The sequence below is a fragment of the Herpailurus yagouaroundi genome, unplaced genomic scaffold (assembly GCF_014898765.1).
Source record: "Herpailurus yagouaroundi ecotype Mexico unplaced genomic scaffold, PumYag 162, whole genome shotgun sequence".
Classification (NCBI taxonomy): Eukaryota; Metazoa; Chordata; class Mammalia; order Carnivora; family Felidae; genus Herpailurus; species Herpailurus yagouaroundi.
Window position 1 is genome coordinate 11658765 of NW_024412403.1, and position 27741 is coordinate 11686505.

Genomic DNA, 27741 nt, shown 5'->3' on the forward strand with positions numbered 1-27741 from the left:
GAAGTAAAGAAAAGTAGGCAGATTTCAGAAGACAGTCAGAAGTCCCCCCAACTTTTGTTCACTTTTCTCTAGCAGCTCTGCCCCGAGAGTTGGCCCAGTCATGGAGTTATGCAGTGAGGCAGAGGAGCAAAAGGTAAAACTCTGGTAGAAACCCAGTCTGGCCAAAGGAACTAATAAAAAAGGCCTCTGTAGACAGGAGAGTGTGAGGATCCCTTAATTCTGTAAATGAACTCCCACAAGACTCAGGCTCACCTCTGAGCTGCAGGACGGAACAAAAGTAGCACAGCAAAAGTATTGAAAACTGACCTAACAATGGGACCTCTGTGAGCAGGAAGCAGCAGGCAGAACTTGTACTTGGAACCTAATCAGGAAGAAGACCTGCTACAACCAACACCAGCACTGTGCAGAGGGTCACTGCAGCACCCGGAACCTGACATGAAATTCACAATCTCCACGAGGTAATCCAAACTTACTGGACATACATGCAACTAGGAAAATCTTGCAAATTCTCAAAGAAAGGAAAGACTGTAATAAACAGATCCCAGATCCCAAATGATACAGAGGCTGAAATTATCACAAAGACTTTAGAGGAGCTATTATCACCTGTGTTCCATGAGGTAAAAGTAAACACAAATGAAATGACTTGAAATACACAAGATCAGCAGAGAAGAAAAAATTAGTTGAAAAAGAAGCAAATGGAAATTTTAGAGAGAAACTTAGATCTTCAAGAATAAAGGAACAGAAACAGAAATGATAAATATATGGATAAATACATAAAATTATATTTTTCCTATAAAACTCCTGAAGATACGTAGAGTGCTGAAAGCAAATATTGTCACACTGTGTAGTAGGGCTATCAACATGTATAAGTGTAATAATACATAGGACAACCTTAACATAAAGGTCTGTTGGGTAAGAGTAAGGGACTTAGATGGCTGCAAGCCTTCTACATTTTATTTCAAGCAATAAAATATTACCTGTAAGCAGACTATGAAAGTTAAATATATTTAATCCCTAGAGTGACTACTTAGAAAAATAAAAACACAAACACACAAAGAAATACAGCCAGAAAGGCAATAGACAAATGAAAATAGAACGCTAAAAATTACTCAATTCAAAAAAGTCAGGAAAAGAAGAATAGAAGAACAAAAAACAGGATAAACAAAACAAATAATAAAATAGCAGATGTAATTCTAAAATACCAATGACTACATTAAATGTTAATGGTCTAAACACTAAAGAAGAGAATGGGGGGAGCAATGTAAACGACAAATAGAAGGAAGGGAATAATAAAGATACTAGCAGATATAAAAGAAATTTTTTAAAAGACCTACAATAGAGAAAATTAATGAAACCAAAATCTGGTTCCTGGGGGGAGGGGGGGACAAACCCTTACTGACACTGATTAAAAGAGAGAACACAAATCAGATCAGAAATGAACTAAGGGTCATTACCATCAATGCTACAAACATTAAAAGAATAAGAAATACTAAAAACAACTTTATGCCAACAATTTGACAATGTGGATGAACAAATTTCTTGGAAAAAACTTACTAAAATTGATACAAGGAGAAACACAGTATCCAAATATTACTATACTTATTAAAGGAACTGATTTTATTTTTTCTTCCCAAAAAAGAAAACTGCATTCTTTCACTGGTGAATTCTTTCAAACATTCAAGGAAAAGAAAATACAAAAACGTTGCAAACTTTTTCAAACAATAGAGGGATCAGTGCCCAACTCATGTTTTTGAAGCCATCATAATGCTAACACCTGACAGATATTATCTTCCCAAAATTACATATCAAGACCCTAAAGAATGTAGATGCCAAAATCCTTCACAATAAAAGTTTCATCTTAATAATACATAAAAAGGTTAATGAAACATGACCAAATAGGGTTTATCACAGAAATGCAAGATTTGCTTACCATTTGATAATCAGTTAATGTAATTTACCACATTAAATGAATAAAGCAAAACAAACAAACAAAAAAACCCCAATATGATCATTTCAGTAAATGTGGGGAAAAAAAGCTTTTGACAAAAAATCAACACCCAATAATGATTAAAACTCCCAGAAAATTAGAATTAATAGGAAACTTCCTCAGATACAGGGCATCTATGAAAACCTACAGCTAATATAGTCAATGGTTTAAGACTGAATTTCTCCCCATGAAAATAGGAAGGCAGGGATATCTGCTTTTACCACTCCTATTCAACATTGTTCTGAAGGTTCTAGCCACTGAAATAAGGTAAGAAAAACAGAAAAATAATAGCCATAAAGATTGGAAAAGAATAAAATGAAACTCTCCCTACTTGCAGAAAACTCCAAGGAAGCTACTAAATACGGTAATAAGTGAATTTACCAGATTCTTATTTTGCAAAGTGACTTAGCAAAATTACAGGATAAAAGGTTAAGATAATAACGTTCTAAAAATCAACTGATTTCTCATACACTAGAAGCAAATAATTGGAAAGTGAAATTAGACAAACAATCCCATTTACAGCAGTGCCAAAAAATGTATAAGTGCTAGGTATAAATTTAACAAAAGACATCAGGGTGCCTGGCTGGCTCAGTTGGTAGAGGATGGTACTCTTGATCTCAGGGTCATGAGTTCAAGCCCCCCTTTAGGGCATTGAGCTTACTTAAAAAACAAAACAAACCAAACAAAAGGCACCCAAGGCCTCTACTTAATATTAGGGGGAAATATTAGGGGGAAAAATTAAAGAAGACCTACATAAATGGAGACATATACTAAGTTCCTGGATTAGAAGATTTAATATTGTTAAAGTTGCAGTTCTCTCCAAATGGATCTGTATATTCAATGCATTTCCAATCAAACTGCAGCAGGCTTTTTAGTAGAAACTAACAAGCTAATATTAAATTTACATGGAAATGCAAAGGACCTAGAATAACCAGAGCAATTTTAAAAAATAACAAAATCAGAGTACTTATCCTACCTGATTTCAAGATTTACTATGAAGCAACAGTAATCAAGACCTTTGGAATTGGTGCAAAGAGAGACATACCAGATCAATGGAACAGAAAACAAGAGTTCAGAAATAGATTTACATGTTTGGTGAATTCATTTTTAGTAAAGTAACAAAGGCAAACCACTGGAGGGAAAAAAAAAAAGACTTTTCAACAAACAAACAAACAAACAAACAAACAGTGTATCAACTGGATATTCATATAGAAAAAAAGAAAAAGAACACTGACCCTAACTTCATATTATACACAAAAATTAACTCAAATGGAGCGAAATTAAAAAATTTAAATTTGGACCAATTTAAAACCATATAGTTTAGCATTAAAATTCTAAAAGATGGGAGAATACCTTCATGACCCTTGACTAGACAATGATTTCTTAGAATACAAATAAGCATGATTTATTTACAAAAAAGAAGAAGGGCTGGGCTTCATCAAAAAAATTAACTCTTCAAAAGTACCATTAAGAAAACAAAAACGAAAGCTATAAACAAAAAAACGTTTGCAACACAATCAGACAAAGGAACTGTATTCAGAATAATATGGAACTCTTACAACTTTCTTAAAAATAAAATAAGATGGGGGAGGGGAGGGGCGTCTGGGTGGCTCAGTAGGTTAAGCAACCAACTGTTGATTTCAGCTCAGGTCATGATCTCACTGTTCCTGGGATCAAACCCCATATCAGGCTCTGTGCCAACAGTGTGAGCCTTCTTGGGATTCTCACTCTCCCTCTCTCTCTGCTCCTCCCCCTGTCAAAATAAATAAATAAACTTATAAGACAGGAGCACCTGTGTGGCTCAGTCAGTTAGTTGACTTCAGCTCAAGTCATGATCTCATGGTTCATAAGTTCAAGGCCCCACGTTGGGCTCTGTGCCGACAGTTCAGAGTCTGGGGCCTGAACTGTGGATTCTGTGTCTTCCTCTCTGTTCCTCCCCCACTCATGTTCTGTCTCTCAAAAATAAATAAACACTAAAATTTTTTTTTCAATAATAAGATGGATTTGCCTATGGCTCACCATAGCTTGCTTATCCTGAACTGTAATTCCTCTGCTCTTCCCAAATAAGCATCTTTTGTACTTAAAAGAAATAATAAGATGGGTGCCTGGGTGGCTTAGTTGGTTGATTAAGCATCTGACTTCAGTTCAGGTCATGATCTCCGGTTTCTGAGTTCGAGCCCAGCATTGGGCTCTCTGCTGTCAGTGTAGAACCTGCTTCAGATCCTGTCTCCCTACCCCTCTGCCCCTCCCCGACTTGTGCACACTCCCTTACTTCCTCTCTCCGGTCTCTCTCTCAAAAATAAACATTAAAAAAACAAAACAACAAAAACCTCAGTGAGGAAATGGTCAAAAGAAATGTAACAGACACTTCACCAAATAACTTAAATAAATGGCAAATAAACACATGGAAAGAAGCTCAACATCATGAGCCATTAGGGAAATTAAGCTGCAATGATATGCCACTATATTTCCACTGGAATGGCAAACACGAAAGACTGACCATACCAAGGATTCTGAAGTGCTGCTGACAGGAACATAAGATGGGATGACCACTTTGAAAAGCAGACTTTCCTTAAAAAGTTGTACAGATCCCACTGGATCTTGCCACTCAACTTCTAGGTATTTAGCTAAAAGAAATGAAAATTTGGGGTGTCTGGGTGGATCAGTAGGTTAGGCATCTGACTCTTGACCTCAGCTCATGTCATGACCTCTCAGTTCATGGGTTCGAGCCCCGAATTGGGCTCTGTGCTGACAGTGCAGAGTCTTCTTGGGATTCTCTCTCTCTCTCCCTCTCTCTCTGCCCCTCCCCAGCTCATGCTCTCTCTCTCAAAATAAATAAATTAAAAACAAAAAAGAAAAGGAAATAAATGTTTATGACTACATGAAAATGTGTAAACAATCATATCAACTTTTTTTTAAATGTTTATTTTTATTTTTGAGAGAGAGAGAGAGAGAGAGAGAGAGAGAGAGAGAGAGCACGAGAGCACGAGTGGGGGAGGGGCAGAGAGAGAGGGAGGCACAGAATCCAAAGCAGGCTCTAGGCTCCAAGCTGTCAGCACAGAACCCAACAACAGGGCTGGAACTCATAAACCTTGAGATCACGACCTGAGCTGAAGTGTTATGCTTAACCGACTGAGCCAGCCAGGTACCCCTGAACTTTATCTTTAGTAAGAGCCAAAGCTAGTAACCCAAATATCAATCGAATGATGAAGGGATAAAGAGTGATTTATCTCTTGTACTGCTTAGCAATAAAATGTAATACTACTTAGCAATAAAAAGGAACCAACTGAGGAGTGCCTGGGTGGCTCAGTTGGTTGGGTGTCCAACTTCGGCTCAGGTCATGATCTCACAGTTCGTGAGTTCGAGCCCCACGTCAGGCTCTGTGCTGACAGCTCAGCCTGGAGCCTGCTTCAGATTCTGTGCCTCCCTCTCTCTCTGCCCCTCTCCCTCTAGTGCTCTGTCTCTGTCTCTCAAAAATGAATAAACATTAAAAAAAAAATTTTTTTTAAGAACCAACTGGTGCCACAAGCCACAACATGCATTAATGTCAAAATTATTATGCTCAGTGAAAGAAGCCATGTCTATATATGTACACACTGACTCCATTTTTGTTAAAATTCTAGAAAATATAAACTAATCTATAGTGGCAAAAAACCAATCAGTAGTTTCCAGGAGATGGGAGATACAGAGGAAGGGACATATTACAAAAACAGAAAGAGACAAGGAAACTTGGGGGAAAGGTGATGGTTTCATAGGTATATGCATATATCAAAACTGATCAAATAGTATACTTTAAACATATCCAGTTTATTGTAGTTCAATTATATCTTGATAAAGTTGGGGAAAAGTCACAAGCCACAACACACCAAAAAACTCTATGAATAAAATCAAGAGTTGTGCAATCCTAGCAGTTCAATACAAATTGGAATTATCTGTGTTGGAACATCATCTGAGAAAAGTACTTATTCCCAGTAACTCCCAACAAGTATTTGATCATTAGAAAACATCAAAAAAAGGCAACTTTGAGCTCAACTTAAAAACTTAATTGAAGAGACATAACAAATGATGAACAATAAGGCTTCTGAGCAAGAATGTTTAATATAAGCAGCAGTTCTCAGATTGTGATAATGAGTCCTTAAAAACATTATTTAGTAAAGACGACAGAAAACTTATTTTTAGTCTTTTTTTTTTTTTTTTTTTTTTTACAGAAGTAGGGTCGGACAGGACATAGTCTATGTTGAATGAAACCAAAATGGCTTACTAGAAAATACAAAGTATTGATCTTAATTTCAATGTCTAGTGTGTTTTGGAACGAATGCCCTTTACTAAATACACAAAGACCAGTGGTTTTCCAAATGCCTTTATGACCAAATAATAAATGCACATAACAGCTATATTCTGATATTCAATTCCACTGAAATGGGAAAAAAGTCTAGAAAGTATAGAATAAAAACCAGACATTCTTTAAAATGCCACCAATTAAAAGTTGGCCCAACTCTGGAAACACAAATCAAATTCTGCACATATCCTAATGTACACTAAGTGAAAAGAAATCAAAGTATTTGTAAGTATATAAACTAAATTCATATGTAATGGAACAGTAGATATGAAGCCTCACAGAATCAGCATTTGGTTTGTGTGAGAAGAATATATATACCCCTAGAGGCAAATTATAAAGGCTTTTCGGAAAAAGATTAAAACTGCATTCACTACTGTAGCTATCAAAATAAATTCTATAGTTGAAACAAATTTAGAATGATATGTGAGACGTAAATTTCAGTCCCTCCATCTCTAAAGTTAACAGCATTTGGCTAGATATTGTATTAAGACTTTTCTATTCAAATTTCCAGAATATCAATCTTTTAGATTTATGACAAATTTATAATAAATTTTCAAATGTTAAGGTAATTGAAAAAGGTTTTTTTTTTTTTACTCTCATGTCTGAGCATTTGTATACTTAATATTTTCATATTCTTCTCACTTAGGATCAGATAATCATTTCTATTTAGATCTTACTTGAAAATAAGCCTTTATGCCTTTCAAAGATTCCCTCTCTCCAAAGCCTTATTCATTTACTCAGGAAAACTTTTCATTCCCATGGACAACATAAAGCTGTACTGATCCAAAACAAAAACAACAGGCTTGTATCAGTAATTTTTATCTCCTCATTGAAGCATTTTAAGATTGTTTTAAAACAGCTGATTTATGAATTCTTATCTCATTCAAATGACACCATGAAGCTCTACTCCAGAATGAGAAATAATGGTCTACACATTATGCTAAAATTATAGATTCGGATAGGGTGAGGAATTATTACCACGATCCTTGCTATTAAGAAGTTTACAATCAACTCATACAACTCAATAGCAAAAAAATAAATAACTCAGTTAAAAAATTAAGCAATCTACAGATTCAATGCAACCCCCATCAAAACATCAACAGCATTTTTCACAGAACTAGAACAAGTAATACTACAATTTGTATGGAACCGCAAGAGACCCCAAATAGCCAAAGCGATCTTGAGAAAGAAGAACAAAACCGGAGTATCACAATCCCAGAGTTCAAGATATACTGCAAAGCTGTAGTAATCAAGAAAGTATAGCAGTGACACAAAAACAGACACAAAGATCAACTGAGCAGAATGGAGAGCCCAGAAATAACCTCACGCTTATATGGTCAATTAATCTACAATAAAGGAAGCAAGAATATACAATAGTGAAAAGACAGTCTCTTCAATAAATGGTGCTGGGAAAACTGGATAGCTAATGCAAAAGACCTTCTCACACCATCCACAAAAATAAAATGGATTAAAGACTTACATGGAGGACCTGAAACCATACAACTCCTAGAAAAAAACACAGGACGTAATCTCTTTGACATCAGCCTTACCAACTTTTTTCCTAGATCTATCTCCTCAGGCAAAGGAAACGAAAGCAAAAATAACTGTTGGGACTACACCAAAATAAAAAGCTTCTGCACAGCGAAGGAAACCATCAACAAAATGAAAAGGCAACCTACTGAATGGGAGAAGATATTTGCAAATGACATATCCAATAAGCGGTTAATATCCAAATACAAACTTCTACAACTCAACACCAAGAAAAATCTGATTTAAAAAAATGGGCAGGGGCGCCTGGGTGGCTCAGTCGGTTAAGTGTCCAACTCTTGATTTCCACTCAGGCCATGATCTCACAGCTCAGGAGCTCGAGCCCCACATCAGGCTCTGCGTTGGCAATGCAGAGCCTGTTTTTGGATTCTTTCTCTCCCTCTCTCTCTGCCCCTCCTCTGCTCATGTTCTCTCTCTCAAAATAAATAAACATAAAAATAAAAAATGGGGAGAGGACCAGAACTGACATTTTCTCAAAGACATACAGATGGCCAACAGATATATGAAAAGATGTTCAACATCACTAATCATCAGAGAAATGCAAATTTAAAAAAATATGAGATGTAACTTTATACTTGTCAAAATGGCTAGAATCAAAAAGACAATTAACAAGTGTTGGTGGGGATGTGGAGAAAAAAAGAAACTTCTCTACTGCTGGTGGGAATATAAATTGGTGCAGCCACTACGGAAAACAGTAAGGAGGTGCTGCAAAAAATTAAAAATAGAAATACCAGGGCACCTGGGTGGCTCCATCGACTGATCATCTGACTCTTGATTTCGGTTCAGGTCATGATCTCATGGTTTGGGGTATCAAGCCCCGCATCGGGATCTCTGCTGTCAGCCTGGGGCCTGCTTGGGGTTCTCTCTCTGCCCCTTCCCCACTTACACTCTCTCCCTCAAACGTTAAAACAAAAGAAAAAGAAAAGTCTTCATAAAAAAAATAGAAATACCATACGATCCAGTAATTCCACCATTGGGTATTTACCCAAAGAAACTGAAAACATGAATTTCAAAAGATCAATGCACCCCTATATTTACTGTAGCATTATAATAATAACCCAGATATGGAAGCAACCCAAGTGTTCATCAATAGATGAATGGATAAAGATGTGGTGTGTACACACACACACAGGAATATTACTCAGCCACAAAAAAGAATGAGATCTTGCTATTTGTGATAACATGGATGGATCTTGAAGACATTATGACAAGTGAACTAAGTCAGACAGAGAAGGATAAATACCTTATGATTTCCCCAATATGTGGAATCTAAAAAAAACAAAGGAACTAACGCACAAACTCTTAAATAGAGAATAAATTGGTGGTTGCCAGGGGGGAGGTGGAAGGGTTGGGTGAAATAGATAAAGGGGCTTAAGAGACACAAACTTCCAGTTATAAAACAAATACATCACAAAGATGAAACGTATAGCATAGGGAATACAGTTAACAATACTGTAATAACACTGTATGATGACAGATGGTGACCACACTCATTGTGGAAAGCACTGAGTGATGTAAAGTTGTTGAATTAATGCACTGTATATCTGAAACTAATACGACATTGTATGTTAAAAACAACAAATGGGCAAAGGACCTGAATAGGCATTTTTCAAAAGATCTACAGAAGGCTCACAGACATATGAAAAGATGCTCAATATCACTCATCACTAGGAAAATGCAAATCAAAACCACAATGAGCTAGGACAGCTATTACCAAAAGGAGAAGACAGAACAAATGCTAGCTAGCAAGGACATGGAGAAAAGGGAACATTTGTGCCCTGTCGGGAGGGATGTAAATTTGTACACCTGCTACGGCAAACAGTATGGAGGCTCCTCCAAAAAAACAAAAATAGAATTACTATTATAATCCAGCAATCCCACTCCTGAATCTATGTCCAAGGATGAAATCAATATCTCGAAGAGATGTATGAATCCTCATATTTACTGTAGCATTGTTCACAATAACCAAGATAATGTCAGTGGATACACAGATAAAGAAAATGTGGGGGCGCCTGGGTGGCACAGTCGGTTAAGCGTCCGACTTCAGCCAGGTCACGATCTCGCGGTCCGTGGGTTCAAGCCCCGCGTCGGGCTCTGGGCTGATGGCTCAGAGCCTGGAGCCGGTTTCCGATTCTGTGTCTCCCTGTCTCTCTGCCCCTCCCCCATTCATGCTCTGTCTCTCTCTGTCCCAAAAATAAATAAGAAACGTTGAAAAAAAAATTTTTTTTAATAAAAAAAAAGAAAATGTGGTATATATACATATATATGTATTTGACCATTTTAAAAAAAAAAAAGGAGAAAATCCTGCTATTTGTAACATGAATGAGCCTGGAGGACATTTTACAAAGTGAAATAATCCAGACATGGAAAGACAAGTACCGTATGATCTCACTTACATGTGGAATCTAAAAAAGCCAAACTAATGGAACCAGAAAGTAAAATGGTGATTGCCAGGAGCTAGCAGGCAGAGGGAAGGAGAAGAAGCTTGTTGAAGGAGACAAAATTTCAGTTATAGAGGCGCCTGGGTGGCTTAGTGGATTAAACATCCGACTCTCCATTTTGGCTCAGGTCACGATCTCACAGTTTGTGAGATCAAGCCATGAGGTCGGCTCTGCGCTGACAGCACGGGGCCTGCTTGGGATTCTCTCTCCCTCTCTCTCTGCCTCTCCCCCACTCTCTCTCTCTCTCTCTCTCACACACACACACTCTCTCTCTCTCTTTCAAAATAAATAAACTTAAAAAAAATTTCAGTTATAAAATGAGTTAAGTTCTGGGGATCGAATGTATAGTGACTGTAGTTAATAATACTGTATTCTATACTTGAAATCTGCTAAGAGAATAGATCTTAAGTGCTCTCACTACACACACACACACACACACACACACACACACACACACAGAATTAACTACATGAAGTATGGATGCATTAATTAGCTCAACTGTGGTAAGCACTCGCAATGTATATGAATATTAAATCATCACATTGTGTACCCAAAATACACAGTACTTCAATAAAGCTGGAGGGGAAAAGAATTTACAATTAAATAGGGGATGGAAAATACACATCAAAAATCTGTGTGTGTGTGTGTGTGTGTGTGTGTGTGCGCGCGCGCGTGTGTGTGAGAGAGAAAGTGTATATGTATACAGAGCGAGATGTAAACAACACATAATAACTAAAATTTTGTTAAATGCTTACTAATACATCTGATCTGTATTAATCTTATGAACTAACAGCCCTATGGGTTAAATGTTATTGTTATCCCATCTTACAGATATAGAAACTAAGGCAACAGTTTATACAATTATTAAATGATAGAAGAGGAGGTCAGGGTTTGGTTTCAGGGCACATGATCATAACCTCATACTTTCAGGATTATGAACTTGTTGGAACAACCATGAAGTAGTTAGCCTGGTAACCAAACAGGGTGGAGCTGGGAGGTGGGGAGTGAGGGGATACTGTTCCAAGCAATAAAAGCATTAGAACACAAAAAGGACGCAGAAAGGGAAACCACGTGTTTGTTTTTTTAAAGTATCCTAGCAGACCACAGAGGAAACTGAGCAGGAGAAAGAAGTTTGACAGAATTTTGCCGTATAAGACCAAAGAGCTTTTTCCTTCTTGTATAAAAAAGCAAAGCTCCCCGAAGTGTAAACATTCATCACACAGAAGCATATATATATATATATATATATGCATATATATATATATACATACATACATACACACACACACACACACACACACACACACACGTATACCCAAAATCCCAGGGGAAAAGAAAGACAGACAGAAAGAAAGACAAAGACAGAAAGAAAGAAAGAGAGAAAGAAAGAACAAAAACAAAAACAAAAAAAAAGTGAGTGAAGGCAGAAGTTCTAATCATATGATAGGATTTCAATGAGTTATTGAACAAACAGAAAAGCCAAGAACTTACTTAGAGCAAAGCAGAGAAGAAAGGGCATGTTTCTGTCTAAGGTGGCTGGCCCTGCTGTCAGGGAAGGAGACACACGCAGGAATGTTGGTCTGGAGGGCTCCCCAAGACAGGAAGCTAGGTAAGGCGGCACTTCAAGCATCTGGAGTTCTTAGAGGCAGAGAGGGTGGTCACTATGTAGACAAATATGGCCTGTACCCTCCTACTTTAATTAACAGCTTCGTATATTTCCTTTTAGTCTTTTCCCTATATTTATACAATTGCTTCCTTCTTTTCACACTTTCCATTGTAATACATGCTTTCCCCAAGTTATTTTAAAGCATTTCATAAACATGCTGCCAGAATTAGTAATCTTCAGAGTGAGGCAAACACTCCTATACTTACACATAAAAAATAGAAAAACTGGGGCGACTGAATGGCTCAGTCGGTTGAGCATCTGACTCTTGATTTCAATTCAGGTCATGATCCCAGGGATGTGGGATGGAGCCCCCTGTCAGACTCTGCACTGGGTGTGGTGCCTGCTTGAAATTCTGTCTCTCCCTCTGCCCCTCTCCCCTGCTTGCTCTTTCTCTCAAATAAAATTTAAAAAAGAAAGAAAGAAGGAAAGAAAGAGAGAAAGAAAGAAAGAAAGAAAGAAAGAAAGAAAGACAGACAGACAGACACAGACTACTGAGCAATCAAGAAATAGGGAAACAGTAGTTAAAAAAAATTTTTTTAACGTTTATTTATTTTTGAGAGACAGCGTGAGCAGGGGAAGGGCAGAGAGAGAGGGAGACACAGAATCTGAACCAGGCTCCAGGCTCTGAGCTGTCAGCACAGAGCCCGATGCCGGACTGGAACTCATGAACCATGAGATCATGACCTGAGCCAAAGCCTAAGTCAGATGCTTAACCGGCTGAGCCACCCAGGAGCCCTAGTAAATAGCAGTTTTTAAAAGCTCGGATGAGGGGTGGCGCCTGGGTGGCTCAGTCGGTTGAGCGTCCGACTTCGGCTCAGGTCACAATCTCACAGTTCATGAGTTCCAGCCCCGCGTCGGGCTCTGTGCTGACAGCTCAGAGCCTGGAGGCTGCTTCTGCTTCTGTGTCTCCCTCTCTCTCTGCCCCTAACCCACTCACATTCTGTCTCTGTCTCTGTCAAAAATAAATAAACATTAAAAAAAATTTTTTTTAAGTCTGGATGAATGTTAGGATTTTTAAGCAGATGGCTAGAATGTGTCTGAGCGAAGTCTGTAACCTTTCTTCATCTCAGCTTCAGAAAGGTAAGCTAATTAATGAGAGCCAAAGGAATACTCATCCTTAATTTCGGTATCTACATTAAAATCCCAAATGTTGATATTTTAAAGTAGAAGACCTCTATAAACGTGTATTTATAAAATAGGAAGACCATTCTTAAAGTAGTATTTATTAAATATCATTCCACATGAAAATGAAAATTATGTTGAAAGAGGTTTGTTATTTGATTTCCATTTTATTATCATAAAGGCAGATTATTCAGAAAATATGAAATGATTTCAAAAGGCAAAATAATGTACTAATAAATGCTAAATGTAGCAGTTTAAAAAAGGCTAAATTTAACATGAGAAATAAATTTTTTTGAGAATAAAATTTCTAAGCCCTAAATTGTTGGCAAAATTTAAACTGTTAAACTCTGTATGAAATAATTTGAGTATCTGAAACATCTTTAAAAACAGGTATGTCATATGATTCTTTTAGATTTCCTGAAGGTTTGGAAATGTTCTAAGGTTTGTTTTTGTTTTTTGGTTTTTTTTGGACAATGTTCTAGGGCTTTTTTAAATTAAAGGGGAAAAGGCATAAATGAAAACAAGTATGTGAGATGAAATGAGGTAATTAAAATATATACTCATTCACAGAAACAGGAATCTTCACAATTATGTAATTCAAATAATCAGCAAATTTCTAATATACCAAAACAGGGCTAATTTAGGATTTAATGGCCTAAAGAGGAAAAGGAGATTATGAACATACATTATCAGTTTTTCACTTAATTACTGACCATGCCATCACAAAAATCTTATAATCCTCTTACATAAATAAGGAAAGGTTATGGGAGGGGTGAGGCAAAGGCCTGAGTGGTTCTGCAAACACTCCCATGACCCAGGTTACTGGATGCATAACCAAAGGACACCTCGTCTCAGTATTTTAAAATGTACTCCTGGGTCGCTTGGGTGGCTCAGTCGGTTAATCGTCCGACTTCAGCTCAGGTCATGACCTTGCAGTTCATGAGTTGAGCCCTGCACTGGGCTCTGTGCTGACAGCTCAGAGCCTGGAGGCTGCTTCGGATTCCGTGTCTCCCTCTCTCTCTGACCCTCCCCTGCTCGCACTCTGTCTCTCTCTCTCTCTCTCAAAAATAAATAAACATTAAAAAAAATTTTTTTTAATGTACTCTTGGTAGGGAAGGTATTTTATATCATGAAACGTTTTTAAGTGAATCAGGCTCACCCCTCCTATTCTCCTTAAATTTACAATACTCCAGCAGTCCTGGATTGTAGACAGCTTCATGTGTGCTTCCAGTGACAGAAAGGCAAGCTAGCTGGGAGGTATCAGAGGCCAGAGAGGTAAAGAAACAAAAGATCTATTCTTTCTCATATTTAAAATTTTGAGCTTGTGTTTTCACGGGTCTATTGTCTACATTCAGTTCAGGGAGTCCACTCCCCACATTCAGGCTAATTTACTTGAAATAGATTTTCATGGTAGGTAGTGAACTTTAAATTCATTTCTTATAAAGAAGTATTTTTTAAATCTTGTTTGAAAGTTGTTCAAAAGGGGATGGGCACCTGGCTGGCTCAGTCGATGGAGCATCTTACTCTTGATCTCAGGGTTGTGTGTTCGAGCCCCACGATGGTTGTAGAGATTTACTTTAAAAAATTAAAATTTAAATTAAAAAAAAGAAAGTTACTCAAAAAGTAGTTTTAGGTTCAAGGACTACAGGAATAGGAAGATACAGGATAGAAATGTTAAATTTCTAGAAATTTGGCATCAAGGAAGTATTGAAAAGAAAGGAGAAAAATGTCAATATGTGAGATAATAAAAAATATATACTTTAAACATCTTTACAGTATATAAAAATATCCTCAGGAACATAAATATATATACAATTTATACTCATATCATGGTACTATCCAATATTTGAGAGTTGTGAAGAATCTGGTTTTAGGTATTTTTCTACCCACATTTTACCCCTGGTCTATAATAAAAATTAAAAGGAATCACTAAAAACTACTGTCCCCACTTCTTTTCCTTTTGGAGCCTTTTACATCTGCAAAAATGCAAAATTAGAAAACCTCAAAGACAGAAAAAAAAAAATCAAAGGAAATCTTTCTCTTATATACGTATAAAAAAAAAGTCTGCAATGAATAGAAACTAGAAGAGCCTACACCCGTGTTCTATAGCCAGTCTTACAACAAACCCCACTCCTGTGAAAACTGTTTGAGCAGGAGATGAACACAAAGCCGAAGCCGCCCTGTAAGATTACACAGAAAGGCAGGATGTACACAAAGCCCTTTTGAAACACAGAGAAAAGGTACTGAAAGCCAAACAATAAATGGACAAAGGAACTGACAAATCCCAAACATATAGCCAACCTGATCAATGCCAAATTGTCATGTCTCAAGTCATGGGCCTCAAATGGGGCTTCTGCCTGTGCTGCTGTTTCAAGCCGAGCAAGATGACCCATAAGGGATGGACAGCCTGTTTATGAGTCAGATTTTAAAACTGCACGAAGGGTAAAGAACCTGATAAAAAGGAGAACCTTATTACTAAGTTCAAAGAGACACTGTCGACATTCTGTCTGAAAAACTGTCGTGAATATCCAAGTAGTTCTCTAAAACGGGAACAGGCATTCCTCCCAGATTTTTGTTGCTGGGAGAGGGGGTGGTGGCAGGGGACAGAGGTGAGAAGGGGACAGGTCAGGAATGCCTAGTGGTGAGGAATCACTGTCAGGCCCAGCTGTCAGCACATTACTTGGCAACACTCACTGGCATTTCAGACTATTTGTCCATTTATTTCTGCTTACTTTCCACAAAGAAAAATGCCCCAGCAGCTAGCCTCCAGAACTTCAATAAACAGATTTTAAAACCCCAATTCTTCTAAATCACCCTTACTTTAATATTGGCAATAGAAAAGAATTCATCTGGGAGCAATAAAACCAAGACAGCTACAAAGTTAAAAAAAAAAAAAAAATGAAGGGCAGCAAACAGAAAGACTGGGAAAAGGAATCTAAGAGATAAAGGAATTTAAGAGATAACCAACCCCTCTTTGAAGCTTATTTCCACTTTAGACCACCAGCGAACTGCTAAGTAACCTCTGAAAAGTAAGTCATTAACCACGGTTTGTCTAACTTTTTAAAGAAATCAGAGTCTAGAGCACTATAACTGCAGATAGAATAACCACTCAAAAGGCTTCAATAAAACAAATGAAGGTCTTCATTTATTCGAGAAGGTTCTAGTTTCAAGAGGATCATTAGGGGGAAAAAAATTTTTTTTCAAGGTACTAAAAGTTGAGAAAGTAATTCCCTGGAAAAAGTATGTAATGTAAAACCAAACAAACAATAATTTTAAGAAACACTAAGTGGGAGAAGAGCATGTCAGACCAAACTTTTATGTTAAATATAAAACATATGGAATTACAAGACTATCAGCCATAAATAAGATTATGTAAATTTAACCTATTTTCAACTCACATACTTTTCAGTATTCTCTCAAACAGAAATTAATGACCCCCAAAAAGGAAATTTAACAGGTAATTATAAACATTTCTTTTGTCACATGAAAAAAAATGTAATGAACCAGGTAAAAGAACAAAATATTGTCATCTGCATAATGTGGATGGATACTGTCACTAAATAAGAGACGATCTAAAGTTTTCTTCCAAATGAAAACTTCAACTTCCATACATTACAAGGCACATGAAACCCTTATAGGAAAACCTTAAAATAAATTTCCACGCTGTGGCACAAGAACTAATTAACTTGTACACCTCTAAACACAGCAGCAGCCAAGCCTTAGGATTATCAGTTCACCTGTGGGAAGAGTGGAAGGCTAGGCAGAGGCAAGTTTTAGAGAAAGGCTTCAGCTTTAGAAAAAAAGTCAAGAAACCACCCAGAAAGCGCCAATTGTGCAAAATAACATTGCAACACTGAAAAGAGCAAGAAAGCAGGAAGGCCTCCTGCCAGATTTTTAAGCCTGCTTCAACAAAAATAGTGCACCAGCTGCAAGTGGATAAATTAATATGGGTTTATAGATCATAGTAAAAGAAATGAAACATATGCATTCTGTGTTTAAAAAAACAACAACAGGGGCGCCTGGGTGGCGCAGTCGGTTAAGCGTCCGACTTCAGCCAGGTCACGATCTCACGGTCCGGGAGTTCGAGCCCCGCGTCGGGCTCTGGGCTGATGGCTCAGGGCCTGGAGCTTGTTTCCGATTCTGTGTCTCCCTCTCTCTCTGCCCCTCCCCCGTTCATGCTGTGTCTCTCTCTGTCCCAAAAATAAATAAACATTGAAAAAAATTAAAATAAATAAATAAATAAATAAAATAAAAAAACAACAACAAACAAATAGCCAGGTGCTAGTATTTATAAAATGCTCTACATTTGAATGTATTCATCAAAACTGCCTTGATGAGAATAACTGAGACCCCAGCAAACATTTCACATCTTGGACATCTTCACAGATGTAGTGCCACAATGGATAGCAATATCAGTTAGACCCTCCAGTCCAACATAACGAACTCCCGATGCCAGCAAGTGGAAAACTCAATGGAGATGTGTTTTAATCCCTTAGAGTTTTCGCTAAGGACAGTTAAGTGCTTGCCCAATCAGGAGATAAAGGAAATCTACATAGGTACATATTGATAATCTGATCCACACATAGATGCTAGCTGCCTCCTGCTACAGCTGAAGCTTATTTACCAATGTGTAAAGAATGGGCGAAGTCCAAGGGAAAAAACTGTACTGCAACATCAGTGAAAAGTCACTGAGTGTCATGAATGAGAGCAAAGGACAATGCAGTCATTAATAAAACCAACTGCGCCCTGGTGACCCAGGGGACTTCTATGCAGGGTAAGATTTATCATCACTAGGAAGTTTTAGGACTAAAAACCGTTCAATAACATTAGCATCACTAAACCACTAAATAGACTGTAGCTAACAGAAAACCAGACCGCTGTAGAAGGCAAGAGATACACGATTCAAATCTTTAATTTCACTCCACTTGACTGAGATACACTGAAATGTATTTAAGCCTGAGAAAAGCTGAAAAGAATCGTGGTCATCATTTACTGAAGATATCACTAATTACTTTAAGTAGATCCAGCTGTATCACTGCAGTACAGAAAGGAAGTTTGGAAGTCTCTGTTAAAAAGAATCACAAATACATTGTGATCTGGAATAGGACTACAAAAGAAGAAAATCCCAGACTTCCTCAGTTTCATATTCTCCTTCAAAAGGCTCACTTCTATTTATAATATGAAAAATGTGGGAGAAGCCAATTTTATACTCAAAATGTGGATTACAATTCAGTTTATCTAGAATTACATTTTAGGCACATTTGCACACTTAATGTTAACTGCATTTAATTTCAATGTTGTGAAACCCAGTAGAGCTATTAAGCTTTATAATTCCAAATAACATTCAAAAGATTTTTGAAAAGATAACTGTTGTTACTGAAGAGAAGAAAAGTTAATTCATTCAATATGTATTTCACTGAATAATATTCATCTAGATGTGGACATTATAAAACTAACCTTTCATTCCCTCTCTGACAAAGGTTTTATTTTCTTGACATCCCAACTTTTAAATGGATCTTACGAAGGTTTTGTCTAAGGGAAATTTTACTTGAGAATTTGAGCCAATTTACTTAAGGTCAACCCAGCTTCAAAACTTATCACAAAGGAATGAAGTAAAGCCTCAAAATAAATAAGTTTATTAATTCAGATTTCCAATGTTAATAACCACAGAGCAAAGAGAGCCCTCTCACACTGCTGGTGGGAGGGTGAACTATTACAACTCCTTTCAAAAGCAATGGGACAAGAAATGTATCAAGAATGGGGAAAAGGGACTCCTGGGCAGCTCAGCTGGTTGAGCTTCTGACTCTCGATTTGGGCTCAGGTCATGATGTCACAGTTTCCAGAGTTCAAGCCTCCCTGTCAGGCTCTACATACTGACCAAAAGCCTGCTTGGGATTCTCCCTCTCTTTCTGCCCCTCCCTTGCTCATGCTCTCTATGGCTCTCTCAAAATAAATCAATAAACTAAAAAAAAAAAAAAAAAGAGGAGGGAAAATGTTCTTAACTCATGTACCTAATAATTCGATTCCTGCCCTAAGAAAATAATCCAAAATGCAAAGCTATATGTCCAAAAGGTGTTCACTGTGACTTTATTCTGAACAATTAAAAACTGAAATAAACTTAAATGTTTGATAGTATAGGAACATTATTAACAGCATAGGTAGAAAATATAGGTAAATTATGATACTGTATCTATACCATGAAATATGTGACCATTAAAACAATTAAAAATGCTTATCAAAAAAAAAAAGTTTAGAATTTTATACATGGTATTATGTCCACCACGTTTTTCTTCTTAAAAAATGCTCTGGCAGGGGCGCCTAGGTGGCTCAGTCGGTTAAGCATATGACTCCTGATTTCAGCTCAGGTCATGATCTCATGGTTCATTGGTTCAAGCCCCACGTTGCGCTCTGCACTGACAGCGTGGGGCCTGCTTGGGATTCTCTCTTTCTCCCTCTCTCTCTGTCCTTCCCAAACCGCTTGCACAAACACTCTCTCTCTCTCAAAATAAATAAATGAACTTTAAATAAAAAATGCTCTGATAGAAGGAAATATACCCCAAAATTACAAGTTGGATAAGGAGTTATAAATACTCTAACATCTAAAATGGTATAATGATTCACAGCTACTCCTTTCATACATATTGTATCCAATGAGATAACACACTGTAGTCTTGCAGAGGACTGTGAAAGCTCAGAGGGGGGAGAAAAACAACTACCAACAGGACTGAAACCGTAAGAAGTCACTTTGCAGAATAACTAGCAGAGTGTGATTTAAATTAGGAACTGTGTATCCATACAGAGATCACAGCATTCTAGGCTGAAGAAAGGCATGATGGCAGGGACAAACTACCATAAAAAAGCACAAAATGCCCCCAAGGTCTAAATGATCCTGGACGGCAGGAATATAAAAGGGGTAAGAGAATACAAGAGATGCTATGCAGGGGAAGGGATCCCAGTAGTGGAAGGCGGCCTTCAAATTGCCTGGCCATCTGAGGAAACTTCCTCTTAATTCAGACTGCAGATGCTAAAGAGAACAGCAGCTATACAAGTTATTTGATTTTTAATTTTCTTAGAAAACTGAGTGAAATCACACAAAAATGGTCATGTGTCACTTACTACCATTTATAAAGCAGCTGACTCAGAAAGCTCACTCACTCACCCATTTTTAAAAGAGCTTTGCATAGAAACACATTACTGTAATGTTTAAAATCACCTTTTATGTTCAGAACATCTAAAATCCCAATTTTGAGGGCGCATGCGTGGCTCAGGTGGGGAAGTGCCTGACTCTTGGTTTTGGATCAGGTCATGATCTCACAGTTCCTGAGTTCAAGCCCCGCATCACGCTCTGTGCTGGAAGTGCACAGCCTGTTTGGGATTCTTTCTCTCTCCCTCTCTCTCTGCCCCACCCCTCATGTGTGTGTTCTCTCTCAAAAATAAATAAACAGACAAAAAATTTTTTTAATTCTAATTTTTATATTTTCTTCCTTTGTGGCTATATTTCAACAGGCAAGATCCAGAAATCGAACTGAAAAATGTTACTCTGCTGAAGAGAATAGAAACTAGAAATCTATACAGCCACCCCATCTATGTGAAATTCTAATAAAGGTGCTAACACTTGAACGTCCTCTGTTACAAGAGGCCTATGTTGCTCCAAGGAAAGCATGGGCTTTGCAACAGCATTGGCAGCAGTGAGACCACAAATCATTCTAAAATAAAAGTAAACTTCTGTGGACTCTCACAGTAGGTTAGCAAAATTTCACTGAGCCATCGTCACCAGGCAAGGCAGAAGATAATCAACAGTTTAAAGTCATCAGATGGAAAGCATCCAGTAAGCATCCGGCTCTGGAACTTACTGCCTCTGAGCCTTGTTGAGTTGCTTAGGCTATTTCTAAGTTCTAGATTCTTTATCTATAAAATGCCGGTAATAATAGTACCTAACTGTAAGGTCCATAATGACAAAGACTCTCCCTGACCCCACCTTAATCAAGTTCCTTTAAGCCCTCCTCTCAAGTAGGCCTTGGCTTTGGCCCCATCTGGTCTTCAGTCTGCCTAGCTCAATTTTAGCAAGAATCCTGCTAAGCTAGTTTCTTGAGAGCCCCGCTACCCTTGACATTTGATCACACTCGATATGTGATCAAGTTCCTCATCCCCGAACCTTTGATGGATGAGTCTTGGCCTGCCTTTAGCAAGAATCCCTGCCCTGATGGCTCTTCATAGTAATTTTCCCTCTACTGACCCTCTTCACCCTGCTCCTTGGCTGTAAACCCCCACTTGTCCCTGTGTTCAGAATTGAACCCAATCTCTCTCCTCTATTACAACAGTCTTGAATAAACTCTTCCTCACAATTTTAATGAGTGTAAAAATAACCTTTTTCTTTAATGAGGATTAAGTGAGTTTTAGTAAGTAAAAAGTTTGAAACAGTGCCTTAATGCACTTTTTTCTTCAGTCACAATTATCAGACAGTAAATGTAACAATAACTATATGTTTAAATATTACCATTGCTCAGCTGAAGTAAAATGATGACTATTTATTACATGACAGTTACTGTGATAAACATACAAATTCAAAGACAGAAGGATACAGGTCCTGCATCAAAGAGCTCAAATTTAGAGCAGGAACAGAGAGTAAACAAATAATTCTGGCATAGTGGACTTCATACAACAGCCAGCAGGCCAGGGTACAAAGGCAGCAGAGAAGAGAAACTGATGAACTGAACATGGTAGAAAGGTCACCAGTTAGCACACAGGCTTTGGAGAATAAAGATAAGTTTGCAGAACCACTGTCTAGGTTGAGTGTGAACACTTGGGAAGGAAGCCATCCCATGGATAAGGGTTTAGGATGGAGGGAGCTGGGACCAGACCATGTCCTACTAGCACTTCTTCCTGGAAAGGAGAGCTACTTAAAGATTTAATAGGAATGTGTCAAGACCAGATTTACCTTTACCAATTTACTTTTTCCAATTTGCCCCTCTGAGGCAACAAAGAAGTTGCATTTGGGGAGACCCAAACAGACACAAATTACATATGGCAAGAGAATGAATGTAGTCACTGACCATAACAAGTACAAAATTAAAAAGGAAAACAATGAGCCTAGACAGTGTGTAGAAATACATCAAGGAAAGATACCCAAAATTAATACATCTACATTAGGCAACCATAAGTATTTTATTTATTATATGACTACTACAGATTGTAACTATTTACTAGTGAACTAGTCTTACAAAAAGAACTGAATTTACCTACCATTTGCAGATTTCTGCCCATGCTCTCTCTCTGTCCTCCCTTCTTGCCCTGGCTAACTCTTCCTGTCATTCTGAATTTGGGCCACATGTCTTCTTTGGACCCTAAATTGGGTTAAGTGAATCTCCTCTGGTTTCTTGTGCATGCTCTTAGCTTAAAACCAGATCCACTGTAAACTACTTTTTCTCAGAAAGCAGCTGACTCAGAAAGCTTACAGGATCAAGCTTACATCCTGTTTCTTACATCTGTTACATGGTTTGGCCCATAAAAGGCATACAAACAATGTCTACTGAATGAATGAATGAAGTAAATACTGAGAATTCCACGTGATTACCCTTCCATCTTCAGGGGGCACCTGCACAGAGTGAGAACCGAAAAAGGAGTCTTTTCCCACTGAGATTCCTGCTATAGTGTAGTACTACAAAGATTTGGGAACCAATTTTTACTCTCCAAGGTAACAGATACCAAAGCAAAAACATACACACAAAACCCCATGCCCCAACGTAAGAATTTTTAACTCCAAATGATGTTTCAAGGAATTCAACAGAAATGAACTACTAGTTTCCTAAACTTCATGGTATTATATTAGTCATGTATTTTCAAGTCAGTTATCTGGAGTTCTGACAGAAATATGAAAAATACAGCCCCAACTAATGAAGCCGGTGCTTAAACATATGCCTTTTCAAGGGAAAAAAAAGCTATGAATTAGAACACTGATGACTTTATTTTACTTGAATATCTTAACATACGCAAGGTGGCGGTTGTTTTTTGTTTTTTGTTTTTTGTTTTTTGATAAATCTTCTTCTAGATTATGTGCAATTCTGGAGGCAACAATAAAAATACTTAGGAGTTCTTCTTTATCTGCACACAGCATGAGTCTTTCTTAGAAACAGTCTTCATTTATTTGGCCTTAAAATCAAACAAGTTCAGTTTAACATCAGAGGCTTCCCTGTTTATTTACTCAGTACCAAAGCAGGTTATCACTGCTTTTTTTTTTTTTTAATATGAAATTTATTGTCAAATTGGTTTCCATACAACACCCAGTGCTCATCCCAACAGGTGCCCTCCTCCATGCCCATCACCCACCCTCCCCACCCTCCCACCCCCCATCAACCCTCAGTTTATTTTCAGTTTCTAAGAGTCTCTTATGGTTTGGCTCCCTCCCTCTCTCTCTCTCTCTTTTTTTTTCCTTCCCCTCCCCCATGCTGTTTTTAAGAACATTTTAAAAGCAAGGTGGCCACAGGATTCCAATTCAAGTCGTATGATATAATGAGTGGCCACTGAATAACATTCACAATCCACTGACTGTCCTTGTCTACGTATCTGAAGACTGTCCTAAAAGAAGCCATCTCAGCTGTTTTATTTTATTTTGAGAGAGAAAGCACACATGTAGGGGAGGGCAGAGAGGGAAGGAGAAAGTGAGAGTGAGAGTGAGAGTGAGAGTGAGAGAGTGAGAGAGAGAGAGAGAGAGAGAGAGAGAGAGAGAGAATCCCAAGCAGGCTCCTTGCTGCCAGTGTGGAGTCCAACACAGGGCTCGGTCTCCCGAACCAAACCAAAAGATGATAACCTGAGGTGAAACCAAGAGTTGGACCCTTAACCAACCAACTAAGCCACCCAGATACCCTGTTCTTTTTTTTTTTTTTTTTTTGAAGTTATTTATTTTGAGAGAGTGTGCCTATGGGTGAGCAGGTGAGGGGCAGAGAGGCAGAGAGAGAGAGAGAGAGAGAGAGAGAGCACAAGAGGGAATCCCAAGTAGGCTCCACACCATCAACTCAGAGCCCAATGTGGGGCTCTACCTCAAGAACCATGAGATCATGACCGGAGACGAAACAAGAGACACTTAAAGGAATGAGCCACCCAGGAGTGCCTCTTTTTTCTTAAAAGTTAATGCATTTCCAGTTGAAACTGATACTAACCCTTTGAGTTGGTCAACAAAATGATGTAACAAAGGAGACCACCCTGTGAGAATCAGTCCTGTTCCCTGAAAAACTACCACTCCTACTCCAAATTCTACAAATTAGAAACATGGAAACCTAAATATATCACAGAGCATCTCCTACGGAAAAGCAAAGCAGTGCCTAAGTTGTTTAACTACTGAGGTTAAAACTCTTTAAACTTAATTAAGTAGAAGACTGGACCAGCTATGGTTAGGACTAAAATAAAGTGAATATTCGGTGAAATATACGTGAAGCATGTCCAAGTGGTGTTGAAAAATCCACCATATTAGCCACTGACAAACAAAAACCCACACCAGATAAAGAGAACAACTTTCCCCATAAACACACTATGGGGGCCCAGGAAAACTGCAGTCTAGTCTATGATCTGCTCACTCACTAGTTCTAGGACTCTCGGAGCATGCCCTGCCCCATATGTGAAGAATCTCATCCTGATTTTATTAGCACTCTGCTTCCCTGAAGCAGTTAACCAATGAGACCATCCATCCTGAAATTTAAGGTACAGAATAGAGGGAAAGAAGACAAAAATTGAGTTCAAGGTAGCCAGGCAACAGGCAGATGGATTCAGACTTCTCAGTCAGAGAGAGCGAAACGTGTCACTGTAAACAGTAACTCTACCCTGAAAGTGGAGAGGCCAGAGAGATACGCAGGCGAGCACTTAGCACAGTTCAATTGCCTTGCCATTAACTTAGCCATCTATCCAGACTCATCACTGTGTACTAAAAATAGGACACGAGAATGCTTTTATACTATCCCAGCTGCTAAAAACATTAAGAGAACAAATTTCAAAACATGTATCAGAACTTGTACCCAAAAAGAGAAATGGTAATATATGTTTCTAGTGTGAAAAGCACAAACCAAGAAAAATGAGATGTTAATGACACCCTGCTTTTATATAGCACCTATCTGTGAAGCAGTTCAAATATTTTTGCAAATTAAAAAAAAAAAAATCTAATTATAGTACTTCTAACAACATCTCTGTGAAATCGGTAAAATGTAAATATAATTACTTCTGTTTGGCCACTGAAGAGAAGTAGAGGCATATTTAATCACTCTGCAAATTAGATTCCTGATCTAGCTCAATCCAGTACTTGCAGCATCCAATACAGCCAAATCACCAAGTACCCTGTCGCTGTTAACAATATAAAATAGAAACGTGAACCCCACAGTTACCTATGTTCAAGAACTCAACTCTAAAATTCAATAGTTAAGGCAAAATTCGCTTTAGTTGTAGAAGGAAAACACTTCAAAAATTCTATTTAAGATGTTGAATCTACTTTTATTTTTAGGAGTAAATTGAAAAACTATTATGAACACCACTTGAAATTTAGAAATCACCGAAAAAGTAAAAATTCTATTTTCACACTAACCAACATGAACTGACAGCTTTATGCCTCATTCAAAGGAAAGGAATTCAGTTTAAAGTGCAAGGTCAACATACATAAAAAGACACACTGGCCTGGGAAATGAATAGGTTTAACAACAAAAGATGAGTCAACTAATACTTGTAGATCTCAGGTACTTGAAAGAAAATTTTATTTTGCCTCAAAAAAGGAATTCAATTGTCCCGCTGATGGCAAGGACACAAGATCACTTTTAAGCGTTTTATTTGTACTTTTTAAGAGCTATTATGGTGATGTACCTTTAAAAGCCAGTATATTATTACAACATTAAGGGGCACCTCCTTAATATACTGAATATATCTAACTCCTCTCAACGCCAACTCTTAGTGAAATAATTCTTTCTTCCCTCAATACTACTTAGATAAGGCACAGCCAAAACAGCACGGGATGACAAAACCTGAACTTGCTATGGGAATTTCCAAACAGATAAGAACTTAAGAACTTTGCAAACACACCCCAGGTTGAAAGACAAGAGAAACTTGAAGAAAATAGCCAGTGAAAATATGAGCACCTTTCTTAAAAGGTAAACTCTTCAATGCCAAGTCTATCTTCTTATAAATTCTATTCAGCCCCTGGCATCTGTGTTAATGCCAACAGGGAAAATGACTTCTCCTGTCACTATCAAAAGCAACTCACTCTAATGGAATGATATGATGTCTAGAATTTGCTTCAAAATAATCTGGAGTGGGGCCTGGAGGGATAGCTGGAACAAGATTGGCCAAGAGTTAACAGTTACGAAAGCTGGGTAATGGATATGGTTCATGGGGTTTATACTCCCCTCGCTTTTGTAGGTGTTGGAATTTTTCATAATAAAAGGTTAACTAGAGAAAGAAAAGAAAGTTAGTTTTAGAAAGTATCTCTCAATTAGCCTATTTTTATAAGCCAACAGCTCAGGAGTTACTTAACCGAGAATTCAAGAGGAATAGAACATAACTACCATGTAAAAACTTCTTTATAGTTATAAAACAATCAAAATGACCCTGTGGGTTTTCGGTTGTTCATACCAGAGTAAAAAGCTGAATTAAGAAATCACCTGTCTCTAGATTGATATTTTTCCCCTTTATATGCCATTCCAATTAAGCCTGGTTTGAAAGAATGACTGATTTTTCTGGGGCGCCTGGGTGGCGCAGTCGGTTAAGCGTCCGACTTCAGCCAGGTCACGATCTCGCGGTCCGTGAGTTCGAGCCCCGCGTCGGGCTCTGGGCTGATGGCTCAGAGCCTGGAGCCTGTTTCCGATTCTGTGTCTCCCTCTCTCTCTGCCCCTCCCCCGTTCATGCTCTGTCTCTCTCTGTCCCAAAAAATAAATAAACGTTGAAAAAAAAAAAATTAAAAAAAAAAAAAGAAAGAATGACTGATTTTTATTTCATCCTGACAACACTCTTTCTGAAATAATCAAAGGGAATTATGCGATACTCTCGAGAAATACCCACAAATCCAGACTTTAAAGCTTAGCAAATTTTAAAGTATCCATTTTATCAGTTTCTAAGAACTAACCTTAGATTAAACTAAATAAAGCTAATTTTTAACATATTACCTGTATTTTAATAAATACTCTCATAAATCATGCTATTCCATCTTTGGAAATTTTCATTCTTTCAGGTCCTCATAAGAACTGCAACACAAAAGAGACCAAGGCCCTGACTGTCTTCTATTCAACAGAATCAGTACTCAGATGAGTGCCATCAAGATCTCTTTAGTCTCCATAAGTGATTGCAAACACTTGACAATCAAGATTAATGTCTGACCTGTGAGTTGACCTTAACCACAGACACTTTTCTTAAAGGAGATACATGTTAGATTAGATAAGCAGTCACACGGAAACTCAAAAGTTATTACTGAATCACATTTCTTCACATTCTACTACACATTATCAGCATTCTACTAACACAGAATTAATCAAAATCTTTTATTAAGACAGAGAAAATTAAATCCTAGAATGGGAAACAAAGAATATCTCGAAGGGCTCACAGTCTCTAACAGATATTACATGGGACTCTTTCTCCTCTTTGATCCGGTAGCTTTACTTAGAGGCATCTGCTT

The 27741-nt window shown here is 37.8% G+C and overlaps 1 protein-coding gene and 1 long non-coding RNA gene across 7 annotated transcripts in view; one reads left to right on the plus strand and one right to left on the minus strand.

Moving 5' to 3' along the window:
• The window catches only part of ITSN1 (intersectin 1), a 221646-nt gene that overhangs the window by 158458 nt on the left and 35447 nt on the right, over window positions 1-27741 (minus strand). The window lies entirely within an intron of this gene.
• On the plus strand, window positions 198-27434 carry LOC121035980 (uncharacterized). The gene is made up of 3 exons (XR_005793168.1): window positions 198-458; window positions 26063-26224; window positions 27301-27434. It is a non-coding gene; the product is annotated as an uncharacterized LOC121035980 (long non-coding RNA).